The sequence below is a fragment of the Arvicanthis niloticus genome, unplaced genomic scaffold, assembly GCF_011762505.2.
Source record: "Arvicanthis niloticus isolate mArvNil1 unplaced genomic scaffold, mArvNil1.pat.X pat_scaffold_67_arrow_ctg1, whole genome shotgun sequence".
Lineage (NCBI taxonomy): Eukaryota > Metazoa > Chordata > Mammalia > Rodentia > Muridae > Arvicanthis > Arvicanthis niloticus.
The window spans coordinates 355,924-376,051 of record NW_023046292.1 but is presented as its reverse complement, the minus strand read 5'-3'; the positions used below and the strand labels follow the sequence as shown (position 1 = coordinate 376,051).

Genomic DNA, 20,128 nt, shown 5'->3' with positions numbered 1-20,128 from the left:
GGGTGTGTGTGTGTGTGTGTGTTATCAGTTTGAAGGACCCGTCACCGACCCGCTTAAGAACTGAGCCAAGAGCTGGATTTCGTACGGGTGATCCACCGAGAGCGGAAAGAATCTGGGCTCCCTGGGGTGTCAGGTAGGCAAAAGGCTCACCCACTACTGAGGAAGGGAGAGGGGCTGGGATGGAGGAGGCGGGGCTCTCGAGACAGCCCGCCAGTGGCCAAGGGGGAGGGGCGTGGCAAAGCACAGCTCCGCCCCCGCGCACCACCTAGCTTAGGGACTGGAGCAGGAGGCGGCAGCCAACCTTGGCGCTGAATGGGCCGTTGGCGTCCCGCCCTGTCCCGCCCGCCGCCAGCCCCACATCGGCTGCTCCCGCCGCGCCCCATCGGCTGCTCCCGCCGCGCCCGGGTCTCCGCCTGCTGCCGCCTGAGCCTGCCGGGCTAGGAATGAAAGGCAGTCGCGGCCGGGACTAGCTGCCAGCGACGCGGCGACGCCGGCCTCCCGGGAGGCGCTCTCCGCCGAGGTGTACTGTAAGGAAGGCTTGGCGCCCCGGCTCGGGCCCGCAAACTTCCAGACTCGGACCTTTGTCCCCCAGAGTGGCCCCCAGCGCAAAAGTGAGAACGCCGACTTGGTGCCATGCTGGGCTGTTTCAGTCGCTTGTGAGCGTGCATCTGTGCCGAGAGGACAAAGATGCCTCTGGCCAGGGGACAATCTGGACCCCGAGGTCCCCCGGGCAGGCATGTGCAGGCGCTAGGGGCGGTGGTCCGCCTCCTGTTAGGGACTCTGATGGTCGAGAGGCACCCGGCTTTGGGAAAAACGAGTATCTCCGGAGCTGAGCCAACGGAGTGTTGGTGGAGGTGTGACAGTATTTGCAGAATTAACAAAGAAGCTTGTGCTTGTTTGATGAGCGAAAATGGTCCAGGGTAGAGGGGAGCTGCTCACTGCCAGTCAGCTGCTGGGCTCCTTGGATGTGGGCCTCCCTTGCCTGCCTGCCTTATAGTGTGGTCTTGCCTTAGTGAAGAGTAAGAGGCTGCAAAGCTGTTAGCATTCTCTCCCTAGACATCAGTGATGGAAAGGGATGGGAGAAGTGGACAGCCTGGGCTATGTAGTGAGTTCCTGGTTAGCCAGTGCTGGATAGGAAGAGGCTATCTCCATAGGGAGAGGATATCTAAAAAAAGAGAAGAGGTGGTATTATGGACTTACTATAGATTGGTTTTCTTTCACCTAATTTTCTAAGTGACCTGTCCAGGGTGACAGGAAGAATAAGACAAGGTGACACCGGGCCTCTTGGCTCAGAGTTGGCCGCCTGTCTCCCTTCCCAAATGTCTCAGGAGAATGCTTATCATTAGATGCCATCATTTTGTGAACTGATGGATAGCAAGGGCATATAGAACCAGAAGCTGCCTAAGAGGTGTAGATAAAGGTGACCTTTGATCACCTACCTTGGTGATGCAATCTGTTATGAACTCAGATGCTTGAACTGTGCCCTATCCTCAGACTGTCCTCACCCCTTGCCAGCTCCACAGAGATCTTCCTCTTGTCAGACTCTACTTACCTTTGTCCTCCACAACTCGGTTATCTTGCTTGGCTCCTTCCTTTGCTCTATAAGAGACCAAAGGCCTTTTGTCTTTTCTGGAGAGCACGGTGGGATCCTAGCCCTGGGGTCTGTGGACACCAACCCAAGAGCCCTTCACAGCTTTGTGGCCTTAGACAAGTGGGCTTATGTCTCTGAGTTCTATTCTCTATAAAATGGTGAGATATCTGCCTACCTCCCAGATCTGTTGTGCCCTTCAAAAGCCAAGCAATGTGGTCAAGAGGTCCTATGCTTGCACAGTAGTGCACAGAGCAGCCTGTTCATCTCGGGCCCTCGTGGAGCTTCTTCTCTGCCTGTTTGCATCTCCTCTCACCACAGCCTAAAGAGACATGTTACCTTGACCTTGCTGACTGTGACCCACTAAACAGCTCTCCTCTTGCTGTTCTTCTGGTTTTGAGACAAGGGTCACACTATGCATTCCGAGTTAGCCTTGAACGCTTCTTCATACTCCCGCCTTTGAGTCTGGAATGGTGGGCTTACAGGTGGTGGTGGGGGAGGACCATACTCAACCTGAGCTGTTCTCTGACCCACCCAAACTGTTACTACCACCCACTCAGCTCTAAACCACAGTCACTTTCTTAAATTGCTCTCCAAAGGGACACAGATTACTTCCTATATTCTGTTTGCTTGTTTGTCTGTTGTTTGTTTGTTTGTTTTGAGACAGGGCTTTTCTGTGTAGCCCTGGCTGTCCTAGAACTCACTCTGTAGACCAGGCTGGCCTTGAATTCAGAGATCTGCCTGCCTCTGCCTCCTGCTGGGACTGAAGGTGTGTGCCACCACTGCCCTGCTCTATAGCCTTGGTTATATCTCCGAATGTGGAGTGACAAGAGTCGTGATGAAAAGTACTTTTTCCTGGAGAAGGACAGTTACCAGACAAGTTTTCTACCAAGGTAGGTCCCGCTGTCTTTTGGTTGGGATTATATAATTAGGATTTAACCCACTCCTCTCACCAGGGCCAGAGGCATGAGAATGTCCCACTTCCCCACTAAGGTCAGGTGGAGCTTCCTGAGAAGGGTTCCTCCAGAGACTGGGCAGCTGGCCGGGAAACATACAGAGACTAGAGAGGATTTCCCCACCACACTGTGGTCTGGGCTTGCTGGTCCCACTGAAGCCAAAGCTGCTCTAATTCCTCTGTATCCTGAGCTTGTGCTCCCCTCCCTGCTTTGTGATGGAGGTTGTTCCTTGTAGGGAGAGCAGTGGTGTCCAGCTTTTGAAACTCTGCTCAGTGCATCCAATATATTCTGCACAACTGTTATAAATGGAGCAGAGGAATTGTGTGGCCAGGATGACTCTCCTTGAGATGCAAAGACTCACTTTTGCAGAAATCTGCCTGTTTTGCAGAAATCTGTCTTTCTGGTTTCGTCTGTCTCTCTCTGTGTGTCTCTGTCTCTGTCTCTCTCTCTCTCAGACATACACACAGACACACACACACACATACAGACACACACAAAGACACACACACAGAAACACACACACACACACACACACACACACACACACACACACACACACACACACTCAGTCATAGTGACCTCTCCCTGCAAGTCTTGAGCCTCCTGCAGTTCCTGGTACCCATCATGCTTGGCCTCAGCTACACAGCCCGCCTTTCCTTCCCTATCCCATGTTCTCTATTCTCCTTTGGAAGAAGTCCCACAGGTAGAGCCTGTTTTCTGTCTTTTGCTGCTCACAGTTCAGTGATTCAGGCTGTCTCAGTGTTGTTTTTCATATCAATTAAAAACAAGAAGTTAGCATTACTTCACAGAAGAGCTAGAGAGAAGGGGAGAGGCGGGGATGGGGTGTGGTGTGTGTGTGGGGGTCATCCTTTCCCTGCTTCCCTTTCACACCCATCTTTGGGGCTTGGAATTATGTCAGTGGTAGAACCAAGGCTTGATCCCCAGCACTACAAAACAAAACAAGCAAACAAAAAAGCCTAAAGAACAAACTCTTGAGCAGGGCAGTGGCCCACGGCTTTAATCCCAGCACTCAGGAGGCAGAAGCAGGTGGATCTCTGAATTTGAGGCCAGCCTGTTCTACAAAGTGAGTTCCAGGACAGCCAGGTCTACATAGAGAAACCATGTCTCCAAAAACAAAAACCAATCAAACAAAGAACAAACGACTGAACAAAACCCACCAAAGCCATTTGGTCAAATCCTTGGTCCTTTCCCTTCACATTCTTTCTGGATCTCTGCTGTGTTTGTCACTGTTGGTCAGTGACTACGGAAGAGCACTGAGCACTGACTGGAGCAATGCCCTCTCCCAGTTCTGACCCCAGCTCTTCCCCTCAGGTAACCTTCAACTGGAGCTTTCTTAGCACGCATGTACACATTCACACGCTCTGAAGAGAATGCCCACCTCACTGTTGAAATTAACTTGAATGAGAGTTGCCCCATTTTCTCCTTTCCTCGGTTCTTTATTGCTTCTTTATTTTGTTTGCATGTGTATGTATGATATATGTGTTTATGGTGTGTAGGGTGTGTTAGGGCACCCACACATGCCATGGTGCATGTGTGGAGGTCAGAGGATAGCGTCAGGTGAGAGCCCTCGCCTCCTGCCCACCTCATCTTGTCTACCACAGCCCTGTGTGTGCCAGGCCAGCTGGCCTGGGCGCTTCTAGGGTCATCTTATCTCTGACTCCCATCTCACCTTAAGAATGTGGGGGTTACAGTTATATGCCGCCATGCCTAGCTGTATGTATGTAGTAGGTTTGGGAGACTTGAACTCAAGTCTTCCCCTTTGCATGGCAAGATAAATTTTGCCCTCTGAGCCATTTCCCTACCCTCTTTGCCTCTTCATTTATGAAAAGAGGCAAAAAAAATCAAATAAACAAAAACTTAACGCCTCATAGCTTGAGAACAGTGCTTGTTAATTCAAAGAAAGCTTAATTTTTTAAAAATGACTTTTATTTTCCATTACTGCTGCTAAGAGTAACAATTCTTCTAGGGAATCTGAAAATATAGCTAGCCATAAATATAGCTAGCCATAACAAATGTTGTCTTGATACCTGTTCTATGTACTTGTTTACATGGTTGGAATTACTCATGTTACAAAAGGTCATGTCTGTTCTTTCCCATATGTCATATACATGTACATGTACATATACATATACATATACTTTATACATCCACACATCCTCCTAACCTCAGGTTAATGAAAAGTTGCCACTTGTTAGCTAAAATAGATATTTGAGGCTGGGTTGTTATAGCTCAGTGGTCAAGTATATTCTTGACACACCTGATGCCCTACATCAGTCTGTATGTTACTTAGTTCTCTATTGCTACATTAAAAATCTGTGATAGGCCGGGCAGTGGTGGCACACGCCTTTAATCCCAGCACTTGGGAGGCAGAGGCAGGCAGATTTCTGAGTTCGAGGCCAGCCTGGTCTACAGAGTGAGTTCCAGGACAGACAGAACTACACAGAGAAACCCTGTGTCAAAAAATCAAAGAAAAAAAAAAAAAGAAAAGATTTATTGACTCACAAGTTTAGCGGTTTCTGTCTATGGTCAGTGGGCCCCATTGTTTTGGCTGCACTGTAGTGGAAAGTGGTAAGGAAGCTGCTAACTTCATAGTGGCCAGAAAGTTAACAGAGCTCGGAGGAGGCCAGAGTCTCAGTGTCTTCAGGGGAAATCAGGCCCCAGTGACCTGACCCTTCGGTTACTTAGCCTCGGGTCTTGCACCACTTCTCAATACCAAGCTCAGAAGTAGGCCTTCAGTTTATGGGGCTTTGAAGAACATTCCAGATCTAAATTATAGCAGATCCCAGCACTGTGTGCCCATGTACACACATGGCCATATTTAGGGGACTCATAGGATATTTACATATATATTCATATATATGTGTATTGTAATGTTTGAATCAGGCTAAGCCCATCTAGCTTATCATTCCTCTGTGATGAAAACGTTCAAAACTCTTGTCATCTAGCTAAAACGTATGTACAGGGGCTAGAGAAATGGTCCAGAGTTTAAGAGCGCTTGCTCTACTTCCAGAGGACCTGAGTTCGAATCCTAGCACTTACATCAGGTGGCACACAACTGTCTATTACCTGTGGGTCGTGACCCCTTTGGAAGTTCAACGATCCTTTCACAGGGGTAGCATATCAGATATTTACTTTAGGATTCATAACATAAGCAAAATAGCAGTTATGAAATAGCAATGAAAATGGTGTTATGGTTGGGGGTCACCACAACATGAGGATCTGTATTACAGGGTCACAGCATTGGGAAGGTTGAGAACCACTGCTTCATAGCCCATTCTTCTAAGTACAAATATGTAGATTTCATTTTTTAAAGCAGCTTTTTAGTCTTTTCCTATCCGACTTATCTTTAAAGAGTAATATATTCCATACTTTCCCTCTCTTCTCAGGTCTCACTTCAAACCATCAGCTCTCAAACTTTGCAATCTCCTAAGAAGATAATTAAGAATGAGTGAGTATTCCTGGTGCTGAAGGCAAGGCTCAGTGCTTAAGAGCACTTGTTTCTGCAGAGGACCTAGACTTGATTCCCAGCACCCACATGGAGCTTCGCAATCACCTGTAACTCCAGGTCCAGGACATCCAATGGCCTCTTCTGACCTCCATGGGTCTGTGGTGCACACATTTATGTGAGAACAACAAACATATAAATAAGTCTCCACACCTAACAATTTCACCCAAGGGCTCTGGCCAGACCAAAGCCACTTCTGCTCGCCTCGCCTCTCCCAGATGTGGTCTCTCCAGCTGTTCGACTAGTTCTGTTCTGAACATCTACTTCTGCCTGGCGACTTGGCTTCCGAGGGGGCTGTGGTGGGAAAGGAGTCAGGTGAAGACTCATCTTCAGCCTCCATTCAGACCCCGCCCCCATCTCAACTGGGGAATAGGGAGACCTTCAGGGCCAGAGGGTTGGAGCAAATGTGGAGTCTGAAGATTTAAGGGCTCCTGGTGAAGCAGCATCCCACCCATCCCACAAGTGGTCTTACAGAGGCAAATGGAGTTCAAATCGCCCCTTTATTGATCTGATTACAGACACATTCTCTTCCTCTTCCCTGGCAGATAGCTCTTTCATTGCTGAGGGTGCAGGCAGTGGCTGAGCAGAAATACACTTAATAGAAGTGGGTCCACCCGGACCCACTGTGTAGACTGTTGCTCATATAGGAATTGTGTCCTCTTCTCTTGAGAAGGCTATAAGGGCTTCTCTCTGAGCGCCTGTGAGGGCTCCTCCCTGATCGCCTGTGAGGGCTCCTCCCTGATCGCCTGTGAGGGCTCCTCCCTGATCGCCTGTGAGGGCTCCTCCCTGAGCGCCTGTGAGGGCTCCTCCCTGAGCGCCTGTCAGTGCTCCTCCCTGAGTGTCTGTCAGGGCTCCTCCCTGAGTGCCTGTCAGGGCTCCTCCATGAGCGCCTGTGAGGACCCCTCACTGAGGGTCTTCGAGCTCTTCTCCTTGAGGGACTGGGAAGGGTCCTCCTTGAGGGACTATGGCCTCTCTCCTTAAAGAAGTGGCAATGACTCCTCTCAGAGAGGGTTCTGTCAGAGGAACTGCTTCTCCAAGGACTATGATCTCTACTCTCAGAGAGACTTCTCCGATAACTTCTCTGAGGAAGCCTGCAAAGGGTCCTTTCAAATGGCTTATTACATAGGGTTCTCTCCCTGAAGAAGCCTTGTTCTTCTTTTGATATGGGTTTCTTTCCCAAGTGACTCCCTAGGATTCCTTTCAAGAGTGGGTTAGATACAATCCTCTCTTGGGCCTGAAATTTGGCTCCTACTTTAGAAGCGTTTTTAGACTCTAGATTGAATATTTCACTACTACAGCCTTTCTTTGCTCTACTGTAGACATTTTGAACTCTATTCAAAGGTTCTGGGACTGATGTAGCTTGGTTAAAGACATCTCTTCCACAAACCAGGATCTCCTGCAATTGCAAGGGTCTGGGTAGGAAAGGGCTCGCTTGTTTGGGCTGTTGAGCTTGTCTACAGTGCAAATTGCCTGGCCTCATGTTGTCCAAAAGTTTCTGTTTCATGGAAGTCACCACTCTATGTGTTGCTAGAAATGCCTGCCTTAGGCCGTGAGAAAGCAGTTGGATGAATTTGGGCTGGGAGGATTTCTTAGGTCTCTTGGAAGGAACAGTGCTTGCTTGGGTGGTTTGAATTCTGCTTCTCAGTGTTCTAGGATGAATGAGTTTGTAGAGCCATGTGGTTTCTTTTTTAGGTCCCTTGGTGGTTGTCTTCACTGGATATGTTAGGTGATAGGTTTTTCTGGGGCTTGATTTAACCCATTTTTCATCCTGATAGTCACTCTCTGATACGGAGTGGACCTGACAGAACACATAGTCTTTGGCTGTTGTTTCTTCTGTCACACCAGAGTGGCTATCCAATTGCTTTTGTTGAGTGTGAACTTGTACAGAAGCAGGAGACAGGGAAGATCTGGACTGGAAACTGCTAGAACTAGGACTCTTGGAAGCTGGCGGAGAGTATCTAGCTGTCCTTTGAGCACTCTTCCGTGGATCTGCTCTGTTTTGTGCAGAATGGTTTGAGACTCGAGGTCTTTTCCCAGTTTGTAATCTAAATCCAAGATGCAACCGAGTCTCACCACGGCCTTCAGGGGTGCTTAAAAGGTGGAGCTGTGGGTAGATAAGAAGGTACGACCCAAAAGCAGACTGTGACTTATGACAGCAATTGAATCCTGAACATCGGCCACATTCTAGGCATATGGGATACTTTAGAACAAGACCTGACTCTAGAGGTGGAGGGACATTGTGGGGTATTTGGCTTATGAGTCTTCCTGTCAGTTTTAGCTCTAGTTCTCTTAGCAGTTCCTGTTTTGAGATATCGGTCTTGGACTGGGAGAGAGAACTTGTCTTGAGGGAAGGCTGAGACTCAAATGTCCTAGTCGATGAGCCACATGGTGAGATTTTACTCTGCTCCCTGGAAACAGAATCTTCCCTAGTGTAAAGTATCTCAAGAGTAGAGTCTGATTTCTTCATCAAGGCAGGAATCCGGGCCCCGGTACATGACACAGACACATGCTCAGTGACTTACTGGAATAGATCGCTGAGCTTTGAACTTTTTTTCTTTACTTTTAACTTAATACCAGAGTATTGCTGTATTATGGAAGACGTGGAGGCACGTGTCCACATCTTTAAAGGTATTTTTTTTTGTATTACTGTGACATAAAATATGTCTCTGAATATAGTTTTTAACCACTGAAGTCTGAGAAATGGTCTTTGGAACCCTCTCTAGCAGGCTTTGAGAAAATTCCATCAGTTCAGCTGGAACCCCAAACAAATTATGCATAGTTTGAGTGGTTCCCAGGACATTCCCCAGCAGTAACATATTAGAGAGGTATTTCCTAGGCAGTCGCTGCCTACAGACATGGCTTTCCCAGGCATTCTGTTTTATGCCTGGGAAAGAACGGATAGAGCTTCTTCAAGCCCCTAATCCTTCCTGAAACTCTTCAGATAGTAATCTTAATGAATATGAAGAATACCTCTGGAATTCCTCCATCTTCTCCTTTTTACTCTCTTCCTTAGATAAGATAGTCATGCTCCAGATCTCAGGATATGGGGCTTCCTTGGTGTCCCCTGTCTTATCAGAGGGTAGATTTGGAAGGACCAAAGGAAGAACTGAAGATTTTATCATAATAGTGTCTGTATAGGACTTTGAAGACTGCAAAATACCAACACCAAAGTTTTTCATACCAAAAGCTCTTGAAACTTCTGGCACCCCAGAACCCTGAAGGTGCTCTAATTCAGTTGTTTTGTCAACGCTTGAGAGAAATGGGATTGGAGGGCTGTGTATTAATGTAGATAAGTAGTCCTCTGCCTGTAACTTTGCCGATGTGATCATCTCTGAGAAATGGTCTTTGGAACCCTCTCTAGCAGGCTTTGAGAAAAGTCTTTATTTGACACACCCATCCTTGATTGGAATCTTCAATTTTCATTACTTTGGGAGATTCTGGTTTGAGGCCTAGAGATTTTCCAGCCTGAAGCCTTTGCTCATGAGTTAACACTGTAGGTTCCTTAAGGGTAGATGTTTGCTGAAATACTAATTCTGCAGAAGTCACTTGAATATCTGCCCTTGGAGTTAACTCCATAGGTTTTACCAGGTCTTGAAGATGTGGTCTTGGGTGTAAATTCAAACATTCTCTTACTTTAATGCTAGATCTCGTGGTGAGTCCTATTAGTTCTACAGTCTGAGGACATGGTCCTGGTGCCACTTCTTCAGATTTTACCATCAGAACCAGTGGTTTGGGAGTTAATGAAGTCTTTATCATTTGAAAGCCTGGCCGTCGTTTTATTTTTAAAACCTGATGTGTTGGATCTATGATTAATTTCTTGGATTGCACATTTTGTAGACAAAGGCTTGGAACAAATTCTGAACTTACCACATCATGTATTTTGGGAGTCAAATCATTGTATTTTGATTCTTGAGGGATACTCTCTGGAATCATCTCAGACTTTATAATTTGAAGTGGCGGTCCGGGGATCACTTGTACAGTTTCAGAAACTTTTTGGAGGACAACTGATTGAGGAACTGGAAGCTGTGTCTTTGCAGATTCTGTCACTTGATCTCGTGGCTTTGGACTAACCCCTACAAAGTTTATCATTTGATCCAGCGATTCTATTGGAGTGATGCTTGCATTCTCCTGGCTCAGATTCTGAGGTTTTGTTAGCTTAGCTGCTACCCCTCCTGGCTGCCGTGTAGCAAAAGTGAGCTCTACAGAGTCAGTATTTCCCACCACTTGACTGGCTTGCTTGCATGATAACTCAGAGGATTCTTTCTGTAGCCACAACATAGAGGCTAAATTTTTAGATTTGGGAGTCTGAGGTCCTGGCCCTGGTGTTATTCCTGAAGCAGAATCTGGGACATGACAGAATGGCCTTGGTGTTGATACTACAGATTGTTCCCTTTGAGATCTTTTTTTACAGCTTAACCCCAGAGGTCCTGAGTCTTGAGGACATTATCTTGGAGATTTTTCTGTAAATCCAGTCTCTCTATTTACTGGCTCTGGAGTCATTCTAAGAAATTCTTTCCCTTGCTGTCTTGCTTCACAAGTCAGCTCTATCTTGTCTGCAACGTGATTCTTCAAGTCGAGGGTCATTCTATCAGGTGCTGTAACTTCCTTTGTCTGTAACTTCTTGAATTCTTCAAATTGAGGCCATAACCAAGAATGTAACTCCGGAGTTTTTGGGATCTGGTAGCTTTTCTGTAGGTTTGGCTCTGAGGATTTTGAATCTTGATCACTTAGTGTTGGAGTCAGATCAACAAATTCTGGTACTTGAAGATCTAGCTTCAGGGGCATCTGTAATGATTCTAAGACTTTATCTAATGAGTCTATGACCTTATCTGTTGGTTTAAAGCTCAACTCCATAGATTTCTCCATCATTTCTGTGCTTTTCTGTCCCAATCCCTTTGTCCTTTCTAAAGATTCCACATCTTGATAAATTGGTGGTGAAGTAAAGTTCACTGATTTAGGGACCTGAAACCTAGGCTTCATGATCATTTCTGCTAAGTCCACCACCTGTCGCTCTGGTATATATGTAGCTTTAGTCGATTTTGTGACTGGATCAATTGTCTGTGCCATTAGGTTCCCAGATTTCATATTTTGAAGAATTGACTTTGGTGGTAACTCCACAGATTTTCCAGGTTCTGGTAGACATACTGTTGTCAATTTCACATGTTTTACACCTTGCCACTTTGGCTCTGAAGTAAATGCCAAAGATTTCGTATTTTGCTGCTGTGATTTCAGTGACAAATTTGAAAATTTGACACTAGTCAGTTCTGGTCCTTCTAAGAGCTTCTTGGTGGACTGTGGTCCTGATGCCATCATTGTTTTTTCCTCTGAAGGAAACAATTGGCCATTCAGACTTTGCTGTTCGGATCCTATCCTCAGCTGCTGAGGATTTGTATCATGGAGGCATGGCTTTGGTGGGAGGGAAGACATAGGATGCTGTGAACTATGGCATGACGTCAATTCAGAAGAACTGATGCTTTGAGACTGTGACCCTAATTTCAACTGCACAGCATGAACAGTTTGAAAACAAGGGTCTGGCGAAAACGCCTTACTTCTCAGGTCATTCAGACCACAGCCAGGCGTCAGTTCTACATCACTTGCACAGAACATAGTCTGTTTAGTCTTCTCTGGAAACTCTCTATCTTCAGGAGGCGATTCTGGTAAAACTACAGAATTCAAACTATTTGACTGAGGCCTCAAAGTAAATATAGGTGGTGCACTTTGCTGCCATGACCCAAGCCAGTTCTTCAAAGATGGGGCCTTTTCAGACTTTGCCCCTATCATTAAGTTAGATGAGTTCACACCTTGAGAAGGTGATTCAGAGTTTAACAGAACAGATTTTATACTTTGAGGCTCTAAGCCAGGGGTCAAGTCAAAGGACTTAATGTTTTGTAACTGTGGCCCTGAACTGGACTTTACAGACCGTATGCATTGAGGTTTTGACTCAGGATTAAACCCAGAAGAATTCATACCATTCATACCTTGATGTTGTGGACCAGGGTTGTATTCCATAGGTGCTATACCCAAATTGTTTGACTCTGGATTTAATTCAGACTTCAAATCTTTCAAGTGTTGTTCTTGAAGTTTTGGAGCTTGTAAATGTGGCCCAGGGTAGTAGCCAATAGAATTTTCAGACTGAGATTCTTGATTTAGAGTACATGCAGGAGAATTTATATCTTGCAAATGTATTCTGGTATTGCACCAAACAGGATTGACATGCAGAATTTGTGGTGGTGGAAATTTACAGAAGTTCATACCTTGAAAAAGTGGCCCAAGATTATATCTATTAGAACTTTCACACAGAGGATTTTGCCCTGGAGTGTATACAAAAGAATTCACACCTTGCAAATGTGATTCGGGATTGCACTCAGTAGAATTTACACATGGAGGACTTGGCTCTGGGGTGCATGCAGAAGAATTTGCACACTGAGAACTTGGCTCTGGGGTGCATTCAGTAGAATTTATGTCTTGCAAATGTGACTTAGGGTTGCTCCCAGTCGAATCTACACATTGCAATTTTGATCCTGAAAAGAATGAGGAAGGATTCTTTCCAGGCAAATGTATTCCAGTATTGCACTCAGAGATTATACACCGAGTGTTTGGATCTGGAATGCATGCAGAGGAATTTGTATCTTGCAAATATGGCCCAGATATATACCTACTGGAATTTACATATTGAGAATTTACATTGGGAGTACATGCAGAATTCACATCTTCCAAGTGTGACCCAGGGCAGAGCACCTTAGATTTTACACCCTGAAGGTCTGGATCAGGGTGCAACTTAGATGATTCTACATCTTGTATCCCGGTGTTGGGTGCCATAACATTTTTACTGTGACTCCAGGCACAGGATTTCCTACATTGCAATGTAGGTTCATGACTGAATTTTGGAGATGACTCTTCCAGCAGCTTGACCTCTGTGGTCACTGAAGAAGGTTTTATCTCTTGTAACTGTGGCCCAGGGTTGAACCCTAAAGACTGTGTACCTGCTCCCAGGCCCAACTCAGAGGACTTCACATCTTGCAACCGTTGCTCTGGGTTGAATTCCATCGATTTCAGGTCTTGAAGTGTTGTGCACAAGTTTGATGACTTGATATATTGCAAATGTGGCCCATGATTGAACTCTGTTGATTTCATATATTGAGGCTGTTGCTTTTGACTTAATTTGTGAGGTTTCACATCTTGCTTCTGATTTCTGGCTTTGAGTCCAAAAGGTACCACATTATAAATTGGCGAGGCCAACTCTGAGAATCCCACAACCTGTAAGTCTGCATCATAATTGACCTCCTTATCCTTTGTTGTTTGTGGATATGTGAACTCAGATTTCACCTCTTCCAACTTTAATCCAAGGTTGAAAGCCTCAGGCTCCATACCTTGAAGGTGTAATTCTGGTTGTAACGTAGATAGCTTCCTTTTCTGTAACTCAGAGGGTATCTTGAACTGCAAAGGTTTCCCATCAAGTGCCTTTGAGAAAATCCATTTACAAGAATCTACATCTTGCCCAAGTGGCTGATACACAAGGGCCATGGGTTTTTCTTTTTGAACCGTGCCTCCTGAAATCCCTTCTGAAGACTTTACACCCTGTAAGTGTGGGCCAGAATTGATCTCTGGAGGTCTTCCATCTTGAAGCTCTGTCCGCAAAACTGATATAGAATATTTCTTATCTTGCAACTAATGGCCTGAGCTTACCTTTACAGATTTTCCATGTTGGGGCTTTGTCTCTGCTATTGACTCCACAGTCATCCTTTGTAACTTTGGGCCCTGATTAAACTCTATAGATTACATATCTTGGAGCTTTTCTCCTTGAAACAACTCACAAGGCTTTTTATTTTGCATCTGTGGTTCAGAATTGAAGTCCACTGCTGTTACACCTTGAGAGTTTATCTGTGTGATCACCTCAGAAGGTTTCATACTTGTCAAGTGTTGTTCCATAGAGTCTACATCTTGAAGTTTCCTGCCCATGATCAGCTGGGGGTATTTCAAATCTTGCAAGTTAAGGTCTGAATCCATCCCTATAGACAGTGTGCCTAAAAACAACTTCCTTGGGGTGAACTCAGGTTCCTCACCTTGTAATTTTGGACTAGGTTTGATTTCTACTGATTCCATACCATGAACATTCTTCTCTGTAATGACTTCAGATGGCACACGTTCGAATTGTGGTCTAGGACTGAAGCCCATAGATTTGACATTTTGGACTTTTACACCCAGGATCGTCCTCAAAGATTTCAGATCTTGTAACTGTGGGCCTGATTCACAGTTTTCCATCTCCATTTCTTGAGGCTTTGTCTTCAGAACTGAATCCAATTTTATAACTTGGGAAGGTGGCCCAGGTTTAGAGTCTAGCTTGACCCTTTGGATATTGGTCCCCATGTTTAAATTACTAAATGTTTTTCTTTTAAACTGTAAGCTGGGACTTAACTTAAATTTCATATTCTGGGACTTTGTTTCGGGTGTCAAGTCAGAATATTTTGCACTTTGTCCCTGGGGCTCAGACTTCAGCTCAGATTTCATACCTTGAGGTTTTGTCTGAAGTGCCAACTCAGAGGATTTTTCAGTTTTCAACCCTGTATTTTTATTGTTTTCTGACTGTGACCCTTGGCCTAATACCCCAGATTTCACTTCTGAAGACTGTGACTCTTGTTTAAACACTGAAGATGTCAAATCTTGAGGCTGTTGTATTCCTGGGGATGGCTTTAATGGTTTCCCTTCTTGTGATTGTGTCCCAGGGGTCAATTCTAGAGAGCTCCTGTCTTCTTTATGGAACCCGGGTTTGAATGTCATTTGTTTTATATTACTGATCATTGATCGTAAGGTTGGGTCACATGTTTTCATACTTGTAAATGGCAGCTCCGATTTACTGCCAATAGTTTTGAACCCATGAGACAAGCATTGCTGGACTGACCCGGAAAGTTCTTTACCTTCTGTAGTCAAGTTAAAAGTTTTGGGTTCCTGCAACCCTATTGCTAATGGAGAGGTCTTTACGCCCTGTAATTGTGGCTCAAGATGCAATGCCACAGATTTTTCTTCTTGAATTTTTGACCTGCCAGTCAGTTCAGATGACCTCACACCTCTCCATAGCATAGGAAGCTTCAGTTCTGTAGGTGTGGCATCTTGAGACTGTGACCTTGAGCTTAACCCTATACTTTTCTCAGTTTTAAACTGAGATATTGGTATCCATTGAATAGATTTTGTGCTTCCAGTTTGGGGTTCTGTATTCAGTGCCTCAGTTTTCATACCTTGAAGCTGTGGGTCCAACGTTGACTCCAAGGCTTTCTCTTGTTGTATCTGGGACCCTGGAGTCAACTGGCAAGGTTTCAGACTTGGCACCTGTACTTCATGTTGGAACTCTTCAGCTTTTACACTTTGAACAACTGGCTCAGGAGCCAATTCACATGAGGTTGTATCTTTGAATGGTAACTGAGAGTTGATCTCTATGGGTTTCATATCTGCAAGTTTGGGTTCTTGATCTGACTCCATGGGCAATGTATTTTCTGATTCAAGCTGTTTTTTCTGTTGGTCAAAAATCCCACCTTTCCACTCTAGTGACTTTACAGTTATCTGGTCATCCTGTCTAGACTTAAGAGTTAAGTTCCTGGGTGCCATCCCTTGAGGCCCTTGTTGTGTTGAGGTGAAATCTACAAATTTTACTCCTCGGATCCCTTGTGTTTTGGCTACAGTTGGAGGTTTTAGTCTTTGCTGTTTCCAATATGGGGAGATCACAGGTTTCCTGTCTTGCGTTTGTGGCTGTGAAGTCAGTCCCTTGGGTTTTATACTTTGCAGTTGAGGCCCTTGAAACACCTCCATAGACTTTTCTTGAAACAACATCCTTGGTATAAAAGTCACAGGACTCTCCCCTTGCTTCTTTGGTTCAGGTTTCAAGTCCATGGATTTACATCTTGAACATAGGTACTATGGGCCAACCCCTTAGTTTTCACATCTTGAATTCTTGGACCTGGAATCAACTTGACAGACTTCATATCTCCTCTCAGGGAACTACTTGGGGATACCACAGTAGATTTTATCCTCTTGAGACATTCTTCTACAGTTAAGGCCACAGATTTCCTATCTTCTACTTTTGGCTTCGAAAGTAGTAACTGTGGTTTTAAACCCTTCAAGCTGGTGCCTAGAGGCAGCTCAAGTTTCCTATCTCCTGCTTGCATCCCTGGGGTTGACAGCATTGATCTGACATGCTCCAGCTCTGACTTTGACTTTAAATTTGTGGATTTTCCTCCTCCCAAAATTGCCCCTGGTGTTAATTCTACAGATGTCAGAGCTTCTTGCTTTGAGACTGTGCTCTTCTCCACAGGTTTCATATGTCCCGAAAGCTGTCCTTCGATCAATTCAGAAGATGCCATGCCTTGGGTCTGTGGTCTTCTGATCAACTCAGAACGATCTACATTTGCTAAGTGTCTCCCAGGAGCCAACTTCATTGTTTCCACCATTGGTGCCTGTGGCTCAGCTCCCACTTTATAAGACATTTTGTCTTCAAAGCTTGGTACTTGATTCCCTGTGACATATTTTACATCTTGAAACAGGGACTCATGTACTATCAGTTCTGGTTTTATCCCTTGTGTCTCTGGCTGTGTGGTCAACTCAAAAATTTTTACACATTCTAAGTGTGGCTCCAAGTTTACCGCTGAAGTTTTCATACCTTGAGATTGAATTCCTGGTATTATATCCAAAAATTGGACATCTTGCAGCCATGGCCCTGAGTTAAAACATCCCTGCTTTGTATCCTGTAGCCCTGGAGTCATGTTTGTTACTTTTGGATCCTGTATCCCTAACTCTGGAGTCATAGAACTTCTACTAACAAACATGGATCCTGAGATTTGCTCCCCAAATTTGACCCCTTGAAGTTTTGGTCTTGAAGCCAGCTCAGAAGATTTAGTATCTTGTTTCTGAGGTCCTGTGTTGACCACCTCAGATATCACGTGTGGATGCTCTAGTTCAGAGGCTTTGTGTTGCAAATTTCGTGCTGTGAAACTCTGATCCTTGTGTAGGCAGAGCAAGCTTCCTATATTTGAACCTGGGCTCTTGGCTTTTTGGCGAAAATGATTCTGGCATAAATCCCTGAGATGTCCTCTCTTGAAGCGGAAAACCTGGTACGAACTGTGTATATTTGAAATCTTGGTGCTTGGGTTTTGAGATGGAATCAGAAAATCTCACATCTTGTAAACATGGTCCTAGATTTACTTCCATAGATTTCACAAGTTGTGGTTGTGGTTCTGGAACCTTTGGACCCGGAATAAAAACAGATGATCTGATTTCTGGTATTGGGGAATATGATATTGCTTCATCCGATTTCACACTATAATGTGAATTTTCCCCTTGAAGAAATTGCCCTTGATGTAACTTTGATAATCTGACACTTTGCAGTTGTGGCCCTGGGATTAATCCTGACTTGACAGTTGGCTGCTCTTGGTCCAGATTCAAATCCACAGATTTCACATTTGGAATCTGTGTCCCTTCAACTGACTCCTTTGGTGATAAACTCTGTGGCCCTGGCTCTGGTTTTGCCTTTTCAGGATCTACCACTCCAATAGATGACTGTTGTACTAAATCCACAGATATCTCACTTTGTAACTCTAGTCCTGGATCTATTTGCATAGACTGTACATTGTGGAGCTGTGGCCCTGGGATCACATCTATAATATGTGGTGTGGGTTCTGTAGTTAACTCTACAGGTTCTACAACTAGTACAGATGGTTCAGAGGTTAATTCTTCAAATTTCAATTTTTCTGCCAAAGACTCTGATTCCTCGATTTGCACTTTTGGTTCTAGATTCAACCCCTGAGATCCCATCTCTGAATCTGTTTCTACAATAGTCCCCTGTGTATCATCAACTTCAGGCAATGTCAATTCGGTGCTTTCTGTGTATTCACATACACTTATTGTTGATGCGTTAGTAACTCTGAACATGGATTCTATCGTCACATGAACAATGTTCAGTATCCGGGGACTGTGGTTCTGGGGCCATCCCTTCTAGGTTTATGGTGGGCACTTCTAACTCTGTTCTAGCAATAGTCCCCTGTATCATCAACTTTCAGGCAATGTCAAAGACTCAATTCTGGAGTCTCCTTCATCTCTTTTACAACCTCAGTCCTAGTTTCCAAGAGTATCTTGGAGTGGTGGTAAGCTCATCTCCATAGATTCTGAGGTTTGGCTCAGAGGTGCTGGAGTCATTCCTGCTGATGACTGTGTCAACTCAGCAGATTCTTTCACCTGATGACAAGGGTCAGAGGTCACCCTTGTTTCTGAGGCTTGTTGCTGTTCAGTCAGCCCTTCAGTTTCTGGGAAAGAACAACTTGAGTTGAGGCTCACATCTGCAGATTTCACTACATAAAAATGTGTGGTCAACTCACCAACTTTCGTACTTTCCACCAGGGTCTCAGGAATTAGACTCCTACAGTCTATCAAATCTTCGTGTGGTGTGGTGGTTAATTCCTCAGACTGTATGCTCTGCTGAAGTTGTTCTGGGGTCAAATGTGTAGATACCACCTTTGGGGTCATCGGTCCATCTTTTTTTGTTTCTAAAACTTGATGTTGTTGGCTCATCCCTTATAGGTACTGTCCCTGGATCTAGTGACCCTGGGGCTGTTGTCATAGATTCTGTTAGTTCATAACCTGATGGTGTCATCTCTGTAGGATTCTTCTTTTGTGGCCAGGTATCAGAGGTCAACCCCATAGGTTCTGTCATTTTGTGACTTTGTCTTGGGCTCACCTCTGAACACTCTAAGTCTTGGTGGTGCCCGTGGGGTGAACTCCAAAGGGTTCATGACCTGATGAGGCAGTTTTGGAGTCAATGACACATACTCTGTGCCTTGACATGGTGTCATCCCGATGGAGTCTCTGACTTGAACCTTGGGCACAGAAGGCAACTCTAGAGATTCTTTGGTTTGAGCCACTGACTGTGCAGTCAACCCAGGTAGTAGTGGTGTGATCACTCCCATGGGTGACTCCTGTACCACTGAGTTTATCTTTAGAGCACTCATCGATTTCTTAGAATATTTTGGAATCATCCTTGATGAATCCAGGACTTTAGGTGGTGGCCATTGACGTTGAAGTGGCCTAGGAGTAAACCTGATCTGTTTTGTGGCTTGATTCTGTGACCCTGAGTCCATGACTTTATGCTGAGACTGCAGAATCCTTTCCCTAGCTTTGAAGACTGTATGTGGCGGCTCTGGACTCATCTTTGCTGGTTCTACAGCTTCATCCTTATGCAATGTATCTACCTGCTCTGATTCCATGACTTGGTGTTGTGGCCTTGGGGCTAGTCCTGCTGATTGTATGACACGTTCATTAATCAGCCCCCTAGAATCCATGTTGTGAAACAATGCTACAGGACTTACTTTTGAGTTACCTGGCATTGGATTTGATCTTGAGTCCCTCATTTGATGCTCAGGACTTGCTGCTTTTAGTGATGCAATTACTGGATTTGATGACTTGGGAGGTATACTCACTGTTTCAGCTTGGTAGGGTGGCTGTGATAAGTTAGTCTTATCTTTTATTTTCCATGCAGAGTCTGCTACCTCTGACTGTGAATCTGGGATCATGCCCATTGCTTCCATAACTTGACGCAATGCCATCGGAGTGACCTTTATGCTGTCTGTGGCTGAACATGGTTCCTTGGGTGTCAGCTCAGAAAAGATTGAAGGAGATGACAGGATTGAGCTGTTATTGGACGATTCCAAGGATATACTGTAGTGAGTAGAACGTTTCCCATTTTTACAGTAACAATGATCTAGGAGAATCTCCTGAGCCACAGTGTCAGAGATGGAGGTAGTAGACATACTATCGGATTCAGACAAACTCAATTTCATGACTGTTGAGCTGAAAAACAAGAGAATTTTTTTGTTTTTTTGTTTTCTTTGGAACCAGTAGTGGGAAAATTAGGATAGAAAAAAAGAAGTGGTCATTTCAAGTCCAAAATATTTTTGGTCTAAGGGAGGTGAGGGTAGAAAAGGGGTTGCATTCACAAGCATCAGTTATTTCTGTAAAGTATCCCTCTACCAGAAGTGAGGGAGATGAATCAGTGACGTGCATGCTATACAAATAAAGAAG

The 20,128-nt window shown here is 44.9% G+C and overlaps 1 long non-coding RNA gene across 3 annotated transcripts; it reads left to right on the top strand.

Annotated features, from left to right (window-relative positions):
• The first annotated feature begins 618 nt into the window (after positions 1–618).
• Positions 619–19,891, top strand: LOC143433881 (uncharacterized). 3 transcript variants are annotated; one of them, XR_013070376.1, is made up of 3 exons: positions 619–895; positions 5,952–6,013; positions 19,587–19,891. It is a non-coding gene; the product is annotated as an uncharacterized LOC143433881 (long non-coding RNA). The 3 variants fall into 3 exon arrangements; XR_013070374.1 differs by having other exon boundaries at positions 619–2,481; XR_013070375.1 differs by having other exon boundaries at positions 619–2,481; positions 5,952–6,385.
• The last annotated feature ends 237 nt before the right edge of the window (positions 19,892–20,128 follow it).